At 36.4% G+C, this 18,088-nt stretch overlaps 1 protein-coding gene across 2 annotated transcripts in view; it reads left to right on the forward strand.

Moving 5' to 3' along the window:
* The first annotated feature begins 1,044 nt into the window (after positions 1 to 1,044).
* The window catches only part of ARHGAP15 (Rho GTPase activating protein 15), a 704,757-nt gene continuing 687,713 nt past the window's right edge, over positions 1,045 to 18,088 (forward strand). Inside the window, exon 1 of one of the 2 annotated variants that reach the window (XM_040228227.1) lies at positions 1,045 to 1,200. The gene's annotated coding sequence lies outside the window, so the exon portion shown is untranslated. The remainder of the gene's footprint in view (positions 1,201 to 18,088) is intronic. The other variant, XM_040228226.1, reaches the window with a different exon arrangement.

Consider the following 18,088-nt stretch of genomic DNA (forward strand, 5'->3'; position numbering starts at 1 on the left):
AAATACCAAATATATTTTTAAAGATTTTCTTTATGTGTGCCAAACATTCCACATCACTGAGAACTATTACACAGATTTCTAGTCTAACTGGTTTTATGACAAGAGATTCTCATTTAATTTTCTCAGATATTTGGAAGAAAAGCTTTTCCTTTCGTGAAGATCCTACAAATCTCACAAAACCAGCCAAGCTTGGACATCCAGGAGCTTATTCTTAAAACTCCATGGTTCAATAAAAACACACACCTTTTAGTCATTTTGAGCTTCCCACTCCCACCCCAAATGTGTCTTGGACTGGTTAAAGTTTGACATAGATGGGCACACAGCAGCATGCCAGAATCCTTTATTCTTTCTTTTTAAGTCAGGCCACACAAAAAGTCATTCAGCCAGATCAAAAGCTCCTCAGCAGATTTCAAAACTGCTTAGGAAACAGAGAAAGAACACACCAGAAAGAGAGCCACCACCAGAGCAAATGTCACGGCTGCTCTAGGTGAGTGCCTCTCACCCCCCCAGGTGACAGCAGGGCCCTGGGCTGCATTCTCCCAAGTTCTAATGCAGGCTGTCCAAAGCCGTGTGAACTTAGTGACGGAGCACCTCCGTTTGGGCCCCTCCATGAGTCACACAGAAGCACCATCTCTGTCACTGCCGGTGGCCTCCTGGCTTCCCAAGCCAATAAACAGAGCCTTCCGAAGGCATACAGACCTGTTCCAGCCCACTGAGGAGAGCAGGCTTTAGGCTTAAAGCCCTTGCTAGAAGGCAGAGAAAGAGGAAGTGTCCCCAAGGCTTAGCAGGCTGCTCCTCCCCCTCCTAAAGTTTTAATTGCACATTTTGCCCCATTAAATCAGAACTGATGAAACCTTTACAACTGTGGGTTGTCTGAAAATTGAAAATCACCTTGGAAAACAACAATATTGTTGACTATAGAAGGCAATTTCTTCAAATCAAGTAATGATGTGATGTGTGTGGTTAACTGTATCTGCTCAGGAAGTGGTTTTATTTAAAAGTTTTTCTGCTCACTCCACCCCGCCCCTCCACCGCCACGCCTTTTTTTTTTTCCTCCAGTACTGAATTTAAGCAGCATCCAACCTAGGCCTACTCTTATGACATGTGACTTGACTTGACTGTTTTTCGTTTTTGTTGAAAGAGTCATTAACAGTTAGAAGTTGATAAAAGTTTCAATAGCAAGTCGGCACTGAGAGAAAGGTAAGTGAGTTTTACTTTGTATTAAACATGCAATTTAAACTTGAAAATATTTGGCAGAGTAGTCTATGCTTCAGTAGCAACATACAAACCTTTCCAACAAAATTGTAACATTTTCACTTGTGACTGAAACATCAATTTGTTTCCTTTGGTGTAGAGAAGAATATTGTTTTTTGAATTTGCAATGGTTAAATTCTAAAGTTTTTAAAAGATATTACACTAAGATTTTATAGGAAAATATTAAAAACAGAGTAAGGTAAACTTTTAGCTTCAAAGTGCTTCAAATACTAACTATGACAGAAAATATGAGATTTTGTGTCTTTGACTGCTTTATAAAAATGTACACTCTTCACGATCTAGAGAATAAAGAGAAAAAGCCATTTTGTAAAAATAAGAAATAACATCTGAATTGCATGCAGCATGAAAGATAACTACTGTAAAGTATTGTATAAAAATTAGCATGAGAAACCCTTGAAAAGGTGTAGTTTATTCAATCTGTAGTCTATTAAATAGCTATTAAAAAGCAGGAAGCTTTCAAAATGCAAAAGAAAGTTCTCTAACATGACATTTGATTTTTTTCCCGTAAACTTTATTTAAGATATAGAGTGAAGTGAGGGCAAGTTTCTATTTCATAAGTAAAACTCTGCATTTAAAAGAGAAGTCACAGATGACTTCACAGAGGATTACTTCTGGGAAACAGGCAAATTAGAAATATACTTCTGTTATTTAGGTAATTATATAATTTTCTTTCTTTGAGATTTCCAAAACAATAACCTTAGAAATTAAAATAATTTGTTAATCATAAACTGAGAAGAACTTTTCTTTTATAGTGACTTCTTGCCTTTACAGAATGTCTTTGTGTGCTGTAACATATGCATGAAAATTATAGAAGTATTGCTAATCTCAGAGACAAATACCTAAAATAAATCCGACTGTAGATTTTTGAAGGAATTTTAATAAAAGCTCCAGATATGACACACTCTTCCATAATATCATTTTTTATTGTACTGTTGGATGGGGGACATGATGGCCCCACAACACTATTTTTTTATGTTATTAAAAAATGGTTACAGGGTTGATAAGTGGCAACAATTTTCTTTTCTTTCATTGTCTTCTATTGAAAGACTCATATAAATGATTTTTGATGTGGTCAATTTGGTAGGAAATTATTAGTTACACTAGTACACTTCATTTTAAGACCTCTTCAATTGTCAATAGTGACACTAGGTACTTGTTGACTATTAAAATGATCTTGGAAAAAACAGAGATTAAGACTTGATTTTCAACATATTTTTTTTTTATTGTTAGAGTATAAGAGAACCCTGCTAATATTTATTTCCTTTGATATTCAGATTAGCTTTTCAATTTGCTGCATTTCCTCACAATGGAAAGCCTTATTTAAATTTGTCTTCAATATTATGGTTCTGAACCTCTACATCTATAGAAGCTTTATAATTCAGATAGTTTTGGTTGATATGTTATTACTTTATTTCATTTTACTATAAAAGAGCATCACATGAATAAACATATGTAATACTTACACGTTAGCAAGAATGAATATCTACATAAGCATTTGGTACTGAAAAATTCCACTACAGTTTTTTAAAAGCCAAATTCTTTTTTAAATGATTGTTTCTTGCAGAAACTGTTAAATTAAAATGCAAATATTTTATGGAGTATGTGTAAAATTAAGAATTAATTAAATATATTTATTATGAAATTATAAAGAGCAACAAGTAGAGATGATAGACATGTAAACTAAGATGCTCTCATTTTGTAGAAACCAGTTATATGTTATCTCTGGAATGTACAGATCAACTCTTAAAAGAGTAAATTACAAATGAGTTATTATAAGTTATTATTATGCATTTTAAGTGAATAAGAAAAAATTCTGATGAAATAAAAACAAGGCAGAGAATCTCATCTGGAAAGTCATTTTTTAAAGAAAAATATGCTCTTCCACTTGGGGCCAGGATTCAGCAAAATTCTGAAAGGCTTGATATTCCTTCTTTTATTCTTTTTAAAAGCTCTATTCCAGAGTGGCCTATTCTGTCCCTAACTTAAGTTCAACCATCCTTGGTACCTAGAGAAACAGACCATACTTTTTATTTTTTTTTCCTTCCTATCACACTCCCACTGTTGTTAAAAAATGTGCACATCCTGTTTTCCAGAAGTTAGGGCATCTGATGAAAAGAATCCATGCTCACAAGAGAAGACTCCAAAGCTTTGTTTCTTGTGACTTGTAATTCAGGACTCCCCTCCCTCCCAGTAGAATTTTAATAAGTTCTCTCAGCAGACAAGATCCAAGGGAACAGCTAAATGTTGAGGACTCGGTTCAAGTGAGGAGACTGATGCCATTACAAATAGTTTTGGGGAAATACTTGGGGGATAAAGAGTGTTTTGTTAACCATTCATCCTGTCTCTGGCAATTAAACCCAGAATATCCTGAGAATGTTTTACATGAAGGGTCCATCACAGAGATATCTCCATTTTGTTAAGATATACCTAAAGAAATATATATGTTTCTTGCAGTGGATGAAAAATAATTGTACTATATTTTCAGGGTATTTTGCTATTCTCATACAATTAGAAACTAACCTAATCCAATATATTACATATGTATTTTAAATATCATTTAATATCCTGAATGTTTTGGGTACCATATTTTTTGTACTGCAAGATAATGTTATATAACTAAATTATAAAATGTACTTATGATTATTCTAAATTTCAGCTTATAGTAGATAAAACACCTTTGTTTGCAAATGATAGAAAATAAGCTAAAATTACCCTAGGCAATAGAGGTAGGCACTGATTTGTATAACTGAAAATCCAAGAAGAGAAAAATCAGTCTGGACCCAGCAGCTCACACAGGATTACCAAGATCATTTTCTTCATTCCTTAGCTCTTGTTCTCACTTTTCTATAAGCATTCTCTGGCAGAAGCTCATACTAAATTGACCAGGAGGCTTCAGGTTTACATCTCACTCTTTCAGAAAGCTTTGTACAAAAGAATGTCTTTCCTCCAACACCACAGCAAAGATACCTCAAATTAAGATCTGACTGAATAAAAGCGGGTCACGTGACCATGCTGAGCTGCTCATTGCCTTTGAGACTTAGATACTCTGAGTGACCAGGCTTGGTTAACTGGCTCACTCTTGCAATGATGAGCCACCTTCCCCTGTAACACACAGAGTCTCAGCTGGAAAGAGGGGGCTCCACACTGAGGAACTAAAATTCTTCCCTCAGAAGAAAGGGAACTTCATATCTTAGATGTGAAAGCCATAGAAAACCATTACACAGCCACATAAGGTAACATTTAAAAGCATTACTTGGGATTTCCCTGATGGTCCAATGGCTAAGATTCCTGGCTCCCAATGCAGCAGCCTCAGATTAGATCCCTAGTAAGGGAACTTGTGAAAGTGACTTCACTTTCCCTTTTCACTTTCATGCATTGGAGAAGGAAATGGCAACCCCTCCAGTGTTCTTGCCTGGAGAATCCCAGGGACGGGGGAGCCTGGTGGGGCCTGGTGGGGCCTGGTGGGCTGCCGTCTATGGGGCTGCACAGAGTCGGACACGACTCAAGTGACTTGGCAGTAAGGGAACTTGATGCTGCATGCTGCGACTAAGACCTGGCACAGCCAAATAAAGAAATATTTAAATAAGAACAAAAGCGCTACTTACTTAAACTTTCTAAGCTCTGTAGTCAGACAGAAACAATATCAGTTTAAAAGTAGGTCTAAATGAAGCAAATGTTTTAATTAAACTGAATTTTAAAATATTTTTCAACAGCCATTCTTATGTGCTTCCCAGGTGGCTCAGTGGAAATGAATCCCCTGCAATGCAGGAGAGGTGGGTTCTGTCCCCTGGTAGGAAAGATCCTTTGGAAGGAAGCGATGGCAACCTACTCTAGTATTAGAGCTTGAAAAATCCCATGGACAAAGGAGGCTGGCGGGCCACAGTCCATGAGGTCCCAGAGTCAGACACAACTGAGCCACTGAGTACACACGCACTCCATGTATAAACCCTTGCCCCTCAATACTTACCTTCTAAAAGCTTATAATATAGCTGTTGTTGTTTACTTGCTCAGTCATCCCACTCTTGGCAACCCCGTTGAGTGTAGCCCACCAAGCTCCTTTGATCATGGAATTTCCTAGGCAAGAATACTGGAGTGGGTAGGCATTTCCTTCTTCACAAAATCTAGTAAAATCATATTAATAATTATAATGGCAACAAAATTTATCAAGTACCATAAAAAGATATGAGATGTTCTATTAGGATTCAAAACTTCATCGAACATTTTTGTCTTCCTGTTATATGCCAGGCAATAAAATAGAGAATTTTGCACACATATCACTTACCATAGTCAGAGAAATCAGGACAAAATTTTTGAATAAATATGTGTACAGTAGTTCCCCCTTCTCCACAGTTTTGCTTTCCACAGTGTCCACAATCTACCACAGTCCAAAACTATTGAAGACAAACTTCCAGAAATAATTCATACATTTGAAATTGTTCACCTTTCTGAAGTAGCCTGAGGAAGTCTCTCCCTGTCCTGCTCCTGCGAATCAGTCCGAAGTCTAGCGTTTTCTCTGTAACTCACTCCGCAGCCATCTTGCTTATCAGATCCATGCTCTCCTGGGTTTGAAGTTTCGCGTTTGTTTTGGAGTCCCCCTTATTTCACTTAATACTGGCCCCATAGTGCGAGAGTACTGCTGCTGACCTGGTTGTTTGGATATGCCAATGAAAAGCCCTGCATGCTTCCCCTAAGTGAAAGGGTGCGAGAGAAAAATTATATAAATGTAGAGGCTGCTAAGATTTACAGTAGGGATGAACCTGAATCTTCTAGTCATGAAATTGTGAAGAAGGGAAATAAAATCCTGTGTGCTTTGCTGTTGAACCTCAAATTGCAATAGTTATGACCACAGTGCATGGTAAGTGCTTACTTAAGATGAAAAGACATTAAATTTGTACAGTAAAATAATTTGTGTGTGAGAGAGACCACTGTACACATAATTTTACAATGTGTTATTATAATTGTTCCATTTTATTAGTAGTTGTTAGTTTTTTCCTGTGACTAACTAAACTCTATCATAGGTTTGTATACTAAGAAAAAACATTGTCTATATAGGATTTGGTACTGCCTGTAGTTTTGGGTATCCATTGTGGCTCTTGGAATGTATCCCCATGGATAAGGGGGTGCTACTGTGGTAGTTTCCAGAGAAAGTTAGAACTGGGGAGATGAGAAACATTCTAAGGGACAGGAAAGAAATGTGTCAAAGGATGAAAACATGGTGTAACAATTTCCAAGGCAGAGTGAGTTGTCTCCTGGTGGTAGAGACAAGTATACTAGTAAGAGGTTGGGGCAGATAGTTTGAGATTCTAATAGATTGAACTTGCTAAACAGATCGTGACTCTATAGTATAGGTAACTACAAGGTTATTGAGCAGGGGAAATCCCTAATTGGATGGCCATAATTGCATCTGGGTGGGCTATGTATCATCAGGATTTGTTTACTTCTTCCATAGGCCTTACGGTTGATGATATACTCTTTAGGCTGGTTTGGAGAAATGCTTGTCTTCTATGAAGAGAGGTTCTAATATAGGCTGTGCTTATAATGTTTTGTTTTTTCTTCTATATTGTGGAACTTGATTGGTTGTTTTTAATTTTGAGAATAACAGAGAAATGGTTTGAAAACAAAACCTAAATATAAACATTTTAGTGAAAATCTTTCTTATTTTCCTGCTTCTATATCTGTTTTTTCCCACCTTAACCCAACAAGTAACCACTTTCCATAGTTTTTTTTAAATCCTTTTATACTTTTTTTTTTTAATGCTGAAGCATGTATGTATATACGCACATGTATGTGTGTAAATATCTTTATTACATTAAAGGTAGTATGCTATATATATCTCTTCATTTTTTGTTTCAGTAATATCTTGGAGCTATTTTAATTATAAAGATAATAAACTGTCTAATTCTCTCTCTCTTTGTTTATAGCGGTACTGTATTCCACTGTATGGATATATTGTACTTAATTAATCTAACCAGTCTCTTTCTTAAAAGAGTCATGAGTGTTTTAAATTTTTTTTGCTGCTGCAAAGAATGTTTTAATATAATTGTGTACATTTGAAAATATATCTATGGAATGAATTCCCAGAAATGCTGTGTTTTTATAAGCCAAGAGATAATATGGTATTGATAGTTATTGCCAAACTGTCCTTCATGTTAGTTGTAAGTTTTCAAACTTCCATCAGCACTTATTGAGAGTGCTGGTGGAGGCTCCGTAGCTTTTCTAGCAGATTGTGTTACCAAACATTTCAAGTTTTTCCAGTCTGCAGAAAACTGTTTCCTTGAAAATACTTTGATGCTGGGAGGGATTGGGGGCAGGAGGAGAAAGGGACGACCGAGGACGAGATGGCTGGATGGCATCACGGACTCGATGGACATGAGTCTGAGTGAACTCCGGGAGATGGTGATGAACAGGGAGGCCTGACGTGGTGCAATTCATGGGGTCGCAAAGAGTCGGACACGACTGAGCGACTGAACTGAACTGAACTATATAGTTTTATGTAATATTTCTGTTATTATGATTGAGATAAGCTTGTTTTTTAAAAGATTAGAGATCTTGTTTGATTTTTTTTTTTTTTTACTAATAACAGAGTGTATCCTTTCTCAACTGCATAATTAAGGACCAAAACTTAGTTAAGTTTAAGGCTAGAATGATATATTAAAGGAAGTAGGGAATTGAGGCTAGTGTACATACTATATTCTTTTTATAAAGCTTGAAATAGGCAATAGCTAAAATGAGGATGAAATATGAATGTTTAAGTGAAGGGAAAGAGAAAAGAAATGAAAATAAAGAAAAAATATATATATATTCAGATATCCAACAGGTCTCAGAGGATACAGTACAGATTGGTGTAATCACTAGCTCAAATAGATAAGTTAACCTGAAACAGAAGGAAGAGCACTTTAATGAGTGTGTATGTAGATGAATTGAATGTAGAGAAGATGAAGTGAGGAGAGGAAGTTGAAGGAACACTTTCTCCGTTGAATCTATCTTCATTGAAGTGGTAGGAAAGCACATTTGATGAGAGGGAGTATTTAGAGGATGCCAAAGAATAGGCAGACTATCTTATTTTTGAAAAATCAGTCTTGTCAAAAACATACAACTGTGAATTTTAAAACTGATTTTTCTCTTTCGATGGGCACCAGCCCAATTCAATTCCATAAATAATTTTGAGCTGCAACTAAGTACAGTGTATTATGCTAGGAATTATTGGGGATACAAAGAGTCAGTGTGCTATCTAGCCAGTGAAAACTTCTTAGGTAGGTTAGTGTATAAACATAAGAATTTAAATATAAATTCATAAATTTAAAGGCAATGCCTTAGAAATATTACAGAACATGCTATTGTCAGAGACTCAGTGGTTGTGCTGTGCTGTTCTCAAATGCTCAGTCTTGCCCGCCTCATTGTGACTCCATATACTATAGCCTACCAGGCTCCTCTGTCCTTGGGATTCTTGAGAATAAGAGTACTGAAGTGAGGTGCCATTTCCTCCTCCAGGGTAGCTTCTCAAGCCAGGGATCCACCTGCTTCAGTTAAGTCGCCTGTGTTAGCCAGTGGATTCCTTACCATTAGCACCACCTGGGAAGTCCCAAGTTTCATTTTGCTAAACTCGGTGGCTTATTTGTATCTTTTTTCAGTCCTAGCTATTGTCTTCTTAGTTTATTTCTATGCAATATTATATATTGCCATGATTTTAAATACTACCTATATTCTAATTAGCTCTCAAGACCAAGCCTTTTGTTTTTTAGCACTAAAGCTGTAAATGCTATTGCCTACCTATCATCTCCACTTAAATGTTTCAAGAGACAACAAAATGAGTGTGTTCAAAAACTAAGCTCCTAATTATTCCCCATCTGCCCCCAACCCAACCTGCCTCTTCCCTATTTTCATTTATCTCATTTAATGGCACCACCAACATTTACTATCTGTTCAGGATAGTAAATTAAGACTTATCCCCAATTTCATTCCTACTGTCATACTCCCTATCCCAAACCAATATCCAGTTAATCAGTAATAAGTAGAACCTACAAAATATTGATTCACCTCCCATAATCCTGTTTACTTTTCTCAGTGATGGCTCTTAAAAAGGTATATATATATATATACACACAGACTATTGAGTCTTTTTATTTTTTGTTTGTATACTGAGTATTCCTCAAAACACCTGCTAAATGTATACACTACAAAACATGGCATTTAGATGACATAACAATTTTAAATAGAACCGCACTTACTAATTCACTTCCTAGCTTCAAGTTAGAGATAAATCATGTGAAATATATGGAGCAATGTTGATTTGAACATTTTGAATGGACTCAAAAAGGTTGAAGAAATAGCAGCTTGTAAAATGTTCCTGTCAGGTTTTCTGACCCTATAATTGTTTTGTTTGTTTGTTTTTGTTATATCATTAAGTATCATTTAAATACTCTATCATGTATTCATTAAAATATAAATGTAATTTAGCGTTTTCTTGCCCATCTGAAGGCAAAAAATCTGTCTCAAAAACATTGGTGAAGAAAAAGATACAGTATAAAAGAAATATATTAAATACACTGTTAATATGTTTTATGTACAATATTTTTCAAATTGTTGTTACTAGTTACATAAACCCAATTTTTAAATCTATTCGTGCATTTTTACATTTATAAATGTTGGTTGGGTATCGTGCTTTTATTTAACTGATTTTCTCTTAGGAGGAATGAATTAAACATTAAGCAAGGGGTAAATATATATCAAGATATCCCAAATTTAAACACTTCTTACCACCTCTACTGCTGTAGAGTTCTCCTGACTCATTTCCTTGATTCTACATTTCATGATAATCATTTTCTGAAGAGTAGCCAGAGTAACTTTCTTAAGACTTAAATCATACAACTCTCCAACTAAACCATTCCAGATGATTTTCTATTGTACTTTAATTCAGTCTTTTTTCTATGATTTTTCAGGTGCTCTGCGTAATTACTCTGCTTTTGTTTGCTTAAATGGCATTTTGAATATGAAGAATCATTATTACATGTGAAGTCATTTAGTAACTATCTTTACCCAAAACTGAATGGTCTATGAAACCATTGACTTTTTCTGCCTCTTTGCTACTGAATACAGAGACCCTGGAACAGTGGTAGGCATATAATAAATACTCAATAAATATTTGATTGTTGCTGCTGCTGCTGCTGCTAAGTTGCTTCAGTCATGTCCGACTCTGTGCGACCCCAGAGATGGCAGCCCACCAAGCTCCCCCGTCCCTGGGATTCTCCAGGCAAGAACACTGGTATTTGATTAGTGAAAGAATAAATAATATGAAAGCTGAATGTGGGCTGTAGAGCCAGGGAAGGTTTTCTGGAGATTTCTGGCTTCTGTTGGGTCTCACAAATAAGATAAACTTAGGAGAAAGGAAGCTAGAAACGTATTTCAAACAATGACATTTTATGGATTCATTTTGAGTAACATAGCAGTGTTGAAGTTGGGATTGGAACGTTGGATCCATTATATATTGTGGCGCTTTTCTGAAACTCCAAATCAAATAACCCTCCATCTGAGAACATATTGAATAAACTGATAAAAAAACACCAACTACCTCTAAGCATTTAAATTTTAAGCTGTTTCTCTAAAACCATGGTGTTACATTGAATAATTTTACTTATTTTAGATTCATTTCCTAAACAATTAGAGAACTTTTTGTTCTAGTCTCTGCCGATATAATGACAAGCTTGGAGTCATAACGAGATTTCTTTTTAAAATAGCTGTAAAAGGTAGAATGCTCAGGAAGTTGAATGCTGTGTCAAGGGAATTTTTTTTTTTAATTAATCTTTCTGCTTCAGTTAAGTTCATATTATAACTTTAAGGGATAGAAACTGAGCAGTGAGGCCCATATTAATCCTTTTCACCTTTCTGCTGCATGCACTGGGAAATCAAGTAGTCTGAGCCTCTATTCATACCTTGATAGTTCTCCTAAAAGAAGTAGAATGTAGGAGGGAAAAAATGAATGTTGATTTATCCCAGTGGTGTCTCCAATACTGTGATAGGTACCATGATGTTAGGCTAAACAAACAGTATTCCTTTCTTGTCTAGATACTTGCAGTAGCATGAGGCATCATTAATATAAATGATTATTAGAGTGGGATTATTAATAATAATCATTAGAACTATGATGTATTCACTATGTATTATGTATCAGGTGCTTTGCATACTTAATAGCATTTGAATCCTACAAAAATCATGTAAAAGAGTTAGTATTCCCATTTTAAAGATAAGAAAGCTTAGGTTAAGTGGTTAAGTGCCCAGATTTATAGTGCTATTGGTAGGTTGAATTATGATTCGTATGGAGATCCACATGATATAAAATTCTTGTTATTTTCCACTATGCCATGCTATAATTTCTAAGCCTGTTAGGTGTCAGTAGTTAAGCCATACTGAACCTGATTCAGGAGGTGCTATAGTCTGAAACAGTTTAGAAGGATCCTGCTCTGTTTCATATGTAAAATAACTATTCCATCTGTAAAAACCTGTCACTTATTCATATATATATATATATATATATATATGCACACATCTACTTTATGTAGAGATGTTATAAAATATGTAAGGAAGAAGACATTTTTTGCCTTAGTTTCCTGTTTCTCTTTATCTTCTCTTCCCTGGACCCTATGTTTCCTTTCAGCCCTTATGTCCCAGAAATTCTGTCCTAGAATCATGCTGTCCATTATGGTAGAAATTAGACCTAGATGGCTATTTAACATTCAAAATGCACTAATCTAAATTGAGTGTTAAATAAGCACCAGTTTTTGAAGACAATAGAAACAAAGAATGTAAAATATCTCCTTAATATTTTTACATTTTTATATGCTAAAATTATAAAATGTTATCATAGTGAATTAAATTAAAAAATATTGTTTTTATGTGGTCACTTCTTTCATTTTCCTCATACAGTGTGGCTACCAGAAAATTTTTAATTACTTGTTACCAATTATTTCTAGTGGATGGTACAGCTTTAGGCCATCTCTTCTTCTCAGAAGATTACTTGACATTCTTATCCATTTTTATTATTTGAATTTAATCAATATGGTCCTTAAATTTTTATGCTTTGGTCTCTCTCCCAGTATTGTTCCTGGTTCTGGTTATCACTGGATACCTCTTCCCTAATGTCCAGTCAGCAGTTCAAACTGAGTATACGCCTCATGTGAAAACCATAATCTCCCTACAGAATTCCCATTCTCTTTCCAACGTCAGTTAAGATATCTCTGTTCTTCAAATCACTTACAGAAGTAAGCTTGGGATCTCCATGGACTCCCGTCCATACATCCAATGAATTACCATTGGCATTCAGTTCCTTCTCTCTGTGTTCAGTTATTGTCCTAGTTACTATTTTGGTTATCCTTTAAGTTTTGTCTAGATTATGGAAAAAGGGTCTTACTTTTGTACTCCTATTTCTCTTATGTCATTTGGCCTAGGTAACGTTTATTTTATGTCTTTATGGTAAGACTATGGTTTCTCCTGTGGTCATATATGGATGTGAGAGTTGGACTATAAAGAAAGCTGAGCACCGAAGAACTGATGCTTTTGAACTGTGGTGTTGGAGAAGACTCTTGAGAGTCCCTTGGACTGCAAGGAGATCCAACCAGTCCATTCTGAAGGAGATCAGCCCTGGGTGTTCTTTGGAAGGAATGATGATAAAGCTGAAACTCCAGTACTTTGGCCACCTCATGCAAAGAGTTGACTCATTGGAAAAGACTCTGATGCTAGGAGGGATTGGGGGCAGGAGGAAAAGGGGACGACAGAGGATGAGATGGCTGGATGGCATCACCGACTCGATGAATGTGAATCTGAGTGAACTCTGGGGGTTGGTGATGGATAGGGAGGCCTGGCATGCTGCTATTCACGGGGTCGCAAAGAGTTGGACACGACGGAATGACTGAACTGAACTGAACTGAACTGAACTGATGGTGATGGTTGGGTTCAAGTTAATTAATACAAGTAAGAATGTCTATTGTCTATTTATAATCTATTTAGAGTTTTAAAAGTGACTTTGCATAATTATTTTATGTAGCTATTCTAGCAAGCTAGTGGAAAAAGCAGAAGATTTAATAGAAGACAAGGAAGCTTGGAGAAATAGAAGTGTTTGAGGACAGGCTGAGGACATATTTCTCCCAAGTTCTGGTCCAGAACATTTTCATATCTTATGGAGATAGTAAAGATTTTATATATATATATATATTTTTTACATGGAATATATTGCTTTATACTTTGTGCTAGTTTCTGCTGTACAGCAAAGTGAATCAGTTTTACGTATACATATATCCACTCTTTTCTTAGGTTTCCTCCCGTTTAGGTCATCACAGATCACTGAGTACAGTTCCCAGGGCTGTACGATAGGTTCTCATTAATTCTTTTTTCTTTTTACATAGTAGTGTACATATGTCAATCCCAGTCTCCCAATTTGTTGCACCACCTCCTTCTCCCTTGGTAAATTTGTTTGTTCTCTACATCTATGACTCTCTTCTAATAGTAAATAAGTTCATCTATTCCATTTTTCTAGATTCCACATCTGAGAGATTTTATACGATATTTGCTTCTTTCTTTCTGACTTGCTTCACTCTGTATGATGTATGACAGTCCCTGGGTCCATCCATGTCTGTGAAAATGGCACAGTTTTGTTTCCTTTTATGACTATTATAATATTCCATTGTGTGTGTGTGTGTGTGTGTGTGTGTGTGTGTGTGTATGCCACATCTTCTTTATCCATTCTTCTGTTGATGGACATTTAGGTTGGTACCACTTCTGGCTCCAGTGAACATCAGAGTGCATGTATCCTTTTGAATTATGTCTTTCTCCTTATGTTTACCTAGGAGTTGGATTGCTGGATCATATGGTCAGATTTCTGATCATACAGCCAAATGATTAATATCTGGTCATCATGGCTTGGCTGCTCCCCTCCTCATACTTTTTACTGCCTAGTAAATTGTAACGTAGGTGCTTCCCTGATAGCTCAGTTGGTAAAGAATCCACCTGCAACAAAGGAGACCTGAGTCCAGTCCTTGCATTGGGAAGATCCCCTGGAGGAGGGATCCCCACTCCAATATTCTGGCTTGGAGAATTCCATAGACAGTATAGTCCATGGGGTTGCAAAGAGTTGGACATGACTGAGTGACTTTCACTCACGTCATTCATGGTAGTTCTATTTTTGCTTTTTTAAGGAACTTCCTTATCATTCTCCATAGTGGCTGTGAAGTAAAAATGAAAGTGTTAATCAGTCAGTCGTGTCCAACTTTTTCTGAGCACAATCTCCTCAGTCCATGGAATTTTCCAGGGAAGAATACCAGAGTGGGTTGCCATTCCCTTCTCCAGGGTATCTTCCTGACCCAGGGATCAAAACCACGTCTCCTGCATTACAGGCAGATTGTTTACTATCTGAGCCACAGGGAAGCCCAGTAGTGACTGTACAAGTTTACATTTCCACCAACAGTGTAGGAGGGTTCCCTTTTCCCCACACCCTCTCCAACATTTATTATTTGTAGATTTTTTTGATGATGGCCATTCTAACCAATATGAGAGATAATAAAGATAAAAGAGCATTGCCTGGGAAGTCAGAAAAAATGAAGTTCAATCTTGGGCTCCATCACTCGTTAGATAGTATATATGTTATTTTATACAAGTTACTTAATCTCTCTGAGCCAGAGTTTCCTGATTTATTGTTGTTCTTAAGCTGCTAAGTCATATCTGAATCTTTTGTGACCCGATGCATTATATAGTCTGCCAGGCTCCTCTGTCCATGGGACTTCCCAGGCAAAAATACTAGAGTGGGTTGCCATTTCCTTCGCCAGGGGATCTTCTTGACCCAGGGATTGAAACCACATCTTCTCCATTTACAGGTGGGGTTCTTTACTACTGAGCCATCAGGGAAGCCCTGATCTATAAAACAAGGCTTTTTCTCACAAGATTAAAAAGATAATAATGTACATAAGGAACTTTGCCTAGTTTGTGTCATAAAATACTGTTTTAGAAAGATTAAATGTAATGTGATTAGTAGTTATAGTATAACTGTTCTATCAGATTGTCTTGAAACACATGATGACCATTTTCCCCTTCTTTATGATATAAAAATCATGTCAGGATAATTTTGGTTTATTTCAACTCTGATTAGTCTGACAAGATTATGAAACTCGTCAAAAGCAATTTCTTGCTATTAGTTTCATTTCCTCAATACAGCTGTGTCGGGGAGAAGGAAAGAGGCTCACTCTTTTCTTGTTTATTTACCAATTTTTGATTGATATGGAAAATTTCCTTCGAGCAGTTCAAGATGTGTCCTAACCAAAAATACCCTTTAATTTTGAAAAATTAATATTCATCACACAGAGCAGTTCAGAAAGTGGAAGGCAGCTACTGAGTCTTGGACCTAAAATTAAAATGAAGCAAAGACGAACTACAGAAACTAGGAGAGAAAGAAAAAAAAAAAAAGTAGGGTTTTTTGACTTACTTTTATATTATATCTGATTTTTGCCTTGGATTTTAAAGTATCAATGTAGATTGTTCACAAAGCATGGGGGTCCTAGCAAAATACTCTCAGGGAAAAATAAGAAAAGATTTTGAAATGTCCAAGGTCTAAGGTGTTGATCCAGTGAGCAAAGTCTTTTTCTGTTTTTGTTCTGTTTTGTTTTCCTCTTGAGGAAACCTTGATGAAGATTTCGTGTATGGAGGTAGACTGAATATACCAATCTCAGTCCTAATTCTGAAAGCACTTGGTACTAGGCCATCCATTAAATGACAGAAGGTGTGGCAGTGGGAAGTCCCTGACGAAATAATTGGGAGATAAGTGGCTGTAGGGTAGTCCCTGGAGAATTAGCTGCTTTTTACAAGCCAGAGAGTTTTAGGTTAGAAGTCTGGCTCTAAGAAAGGGGATTAACAAGTTTACTATAGTTGCAGGGTGGGAAATCAGTTGGAGAGGAAAACCAGAGACTAGTCAGCATGGCAGATGGGTAGAGAGTATGTCTTGAGTCATGAATGGAGCCAAAGTGAGATGCAGTGGATATTCTGACTTTCCCTGACCATGGTGCACTGATCCCTGGTCCATGTGGCAGCTTTTGATGTGGAGAGTAGGAAAGAAGCATGAGAATCCAGTAATACTTGGGACTGAGAATCATGACTGGCAAACCTGCACTTGTTGCAAATGCTTATTTTAATACTGGCAAAATTAGAGACAGAGGATTTCAGACAGGCACCAAACATTCTTGGTCCAGTACAGAGTATCAACACTGAAAAAAATACAGCATTTGACTTTAAAGAGTCCACAGTCAATTTGGCAGGAGGGACATCTAACCCAAGTAGAGAACAGAGAACAAAAGAAGTCAGGATATGATTATCTGCCAAAATATAATAGAAACAGTAAAGGAGGTCAGAGCAGAGAGCGGGGAAAGGAACTTGCTTAGCAATAGCAAAGAGCACAGCACAATATCCTACTCTTGGTAATTTCAGATCATGTTGAAAAAATTGTACAAATAAATGAAATGATGTTAATCTCCAGTGAATTTCTTTCTAAAGTTGAGATACAAATGCAGTCTCTTGGTTTTGTTCTCCATTTTCAATCCTATCAGCTTGGATTTTAAAATAATAAGATATTGAAAACGATACCAGTTCAGTATGCAACAGAAACTCTGCTCAACCCACAAATCAGAGAAGCAAAACTCCTAGAGGTGATTGACTCCTGGGGTCACAGTCACAGATATCCCCAGGTCAATCAGGTTATCTATGCAAATCAAGGGTGAAGGGAGAAAAAGCCTGATTCAGAGAGAACTTGTTCTATTTGCAAGATGCTGAAGCTACACATCTCCACCTGATAGTTCTCATGCATACCTTAACCAGTTCTTCACATCTCATCATTTTTTAAGAGAAGACACACAAATACAGACTTTTTTTTAGAAAAAGTAAAAATTATCATGTTTCAATTGGAAGCTGATTCAAAATTCTCCAAAACATTGTTCAGGCCCAACAACATATGTCTGTGGGTTGAATTTGGTTGGCAGTCTGCCGGTTTTCCACCTCTTCTTGAATTTATAGCTGCTCCTAAGAAAGCAGGAGCAGGGTGTAATGATTAGAGAGAACTAGAGTCCTCCGAGTAACTTCTGTGCACACAATGAATCCTAATAAATGGCTGGAGACTGACTAGCACATTTACTTTATGAAAAAGCCTCCATTTATAACCTTTTCATTTAGGTCCTTCTTTTGTTTGTCTGCCTTTCACAACTAGGCTCATTTTCCTTACTTGGAAGAACAAACTCTTCTGCTGCTAACCCTCCTCAAAGCATTGTTTTAACTATTAAGATGTCTCCAAAATTTAACTTTTCTAAGTATTACCAAATATAATAATCTTTAGTTTCCCTGATTTTCACAAAATCATAAAATATCGAATACAGATCAGAACACCTATACTTGTAAAGGATGAATTGTCATAGGGCAAAGAAAAGAGAGTTTTAGTTTTGTATACCTTAGGTGGCAATAATAATAGTAACAACAATTTAAACATGTGCACACGTGCGTGCACACACATACATGTGTGAAATCCTCAGTGCATAGGATGAGGAAATGTAGCCCAAGTGTGGTTGTATAGCCCATCATATGTGTTATCTCTTAATAGATGATTATCTCTTTTCCAGAAGTAGTCATGACAATGGATATAAATGATATGGGAGGACACAGAGAGAAAGAACTACTGTTCAATAATTTTTAACTAGGTAATCTGATAGACATTTTAAAATTCTACCATTTATGAATTCCTTTTTCACTTCAAGAAGTCCAAGCCAAAATCCTATATTTTGCTTTATGAGGGGTC

The sequence above is a fragment of the Oryx dammah genome, unplaced genomic scaffold, assembly GCF_014754425.2.
Source record: "Oryx dammah isolate SB20612 unplaced genomic scaffold, SCBI_Odam_1.1 HiC_scaffold_27, whole genome shotgun sequence".
In the NCBI taxonomy this organism is placed as follows: Eukaryota; Metazoa; Chordata; class Mammalia; order Artiodactyla; family Bovidae; genus Oryx; species Oryx dammah.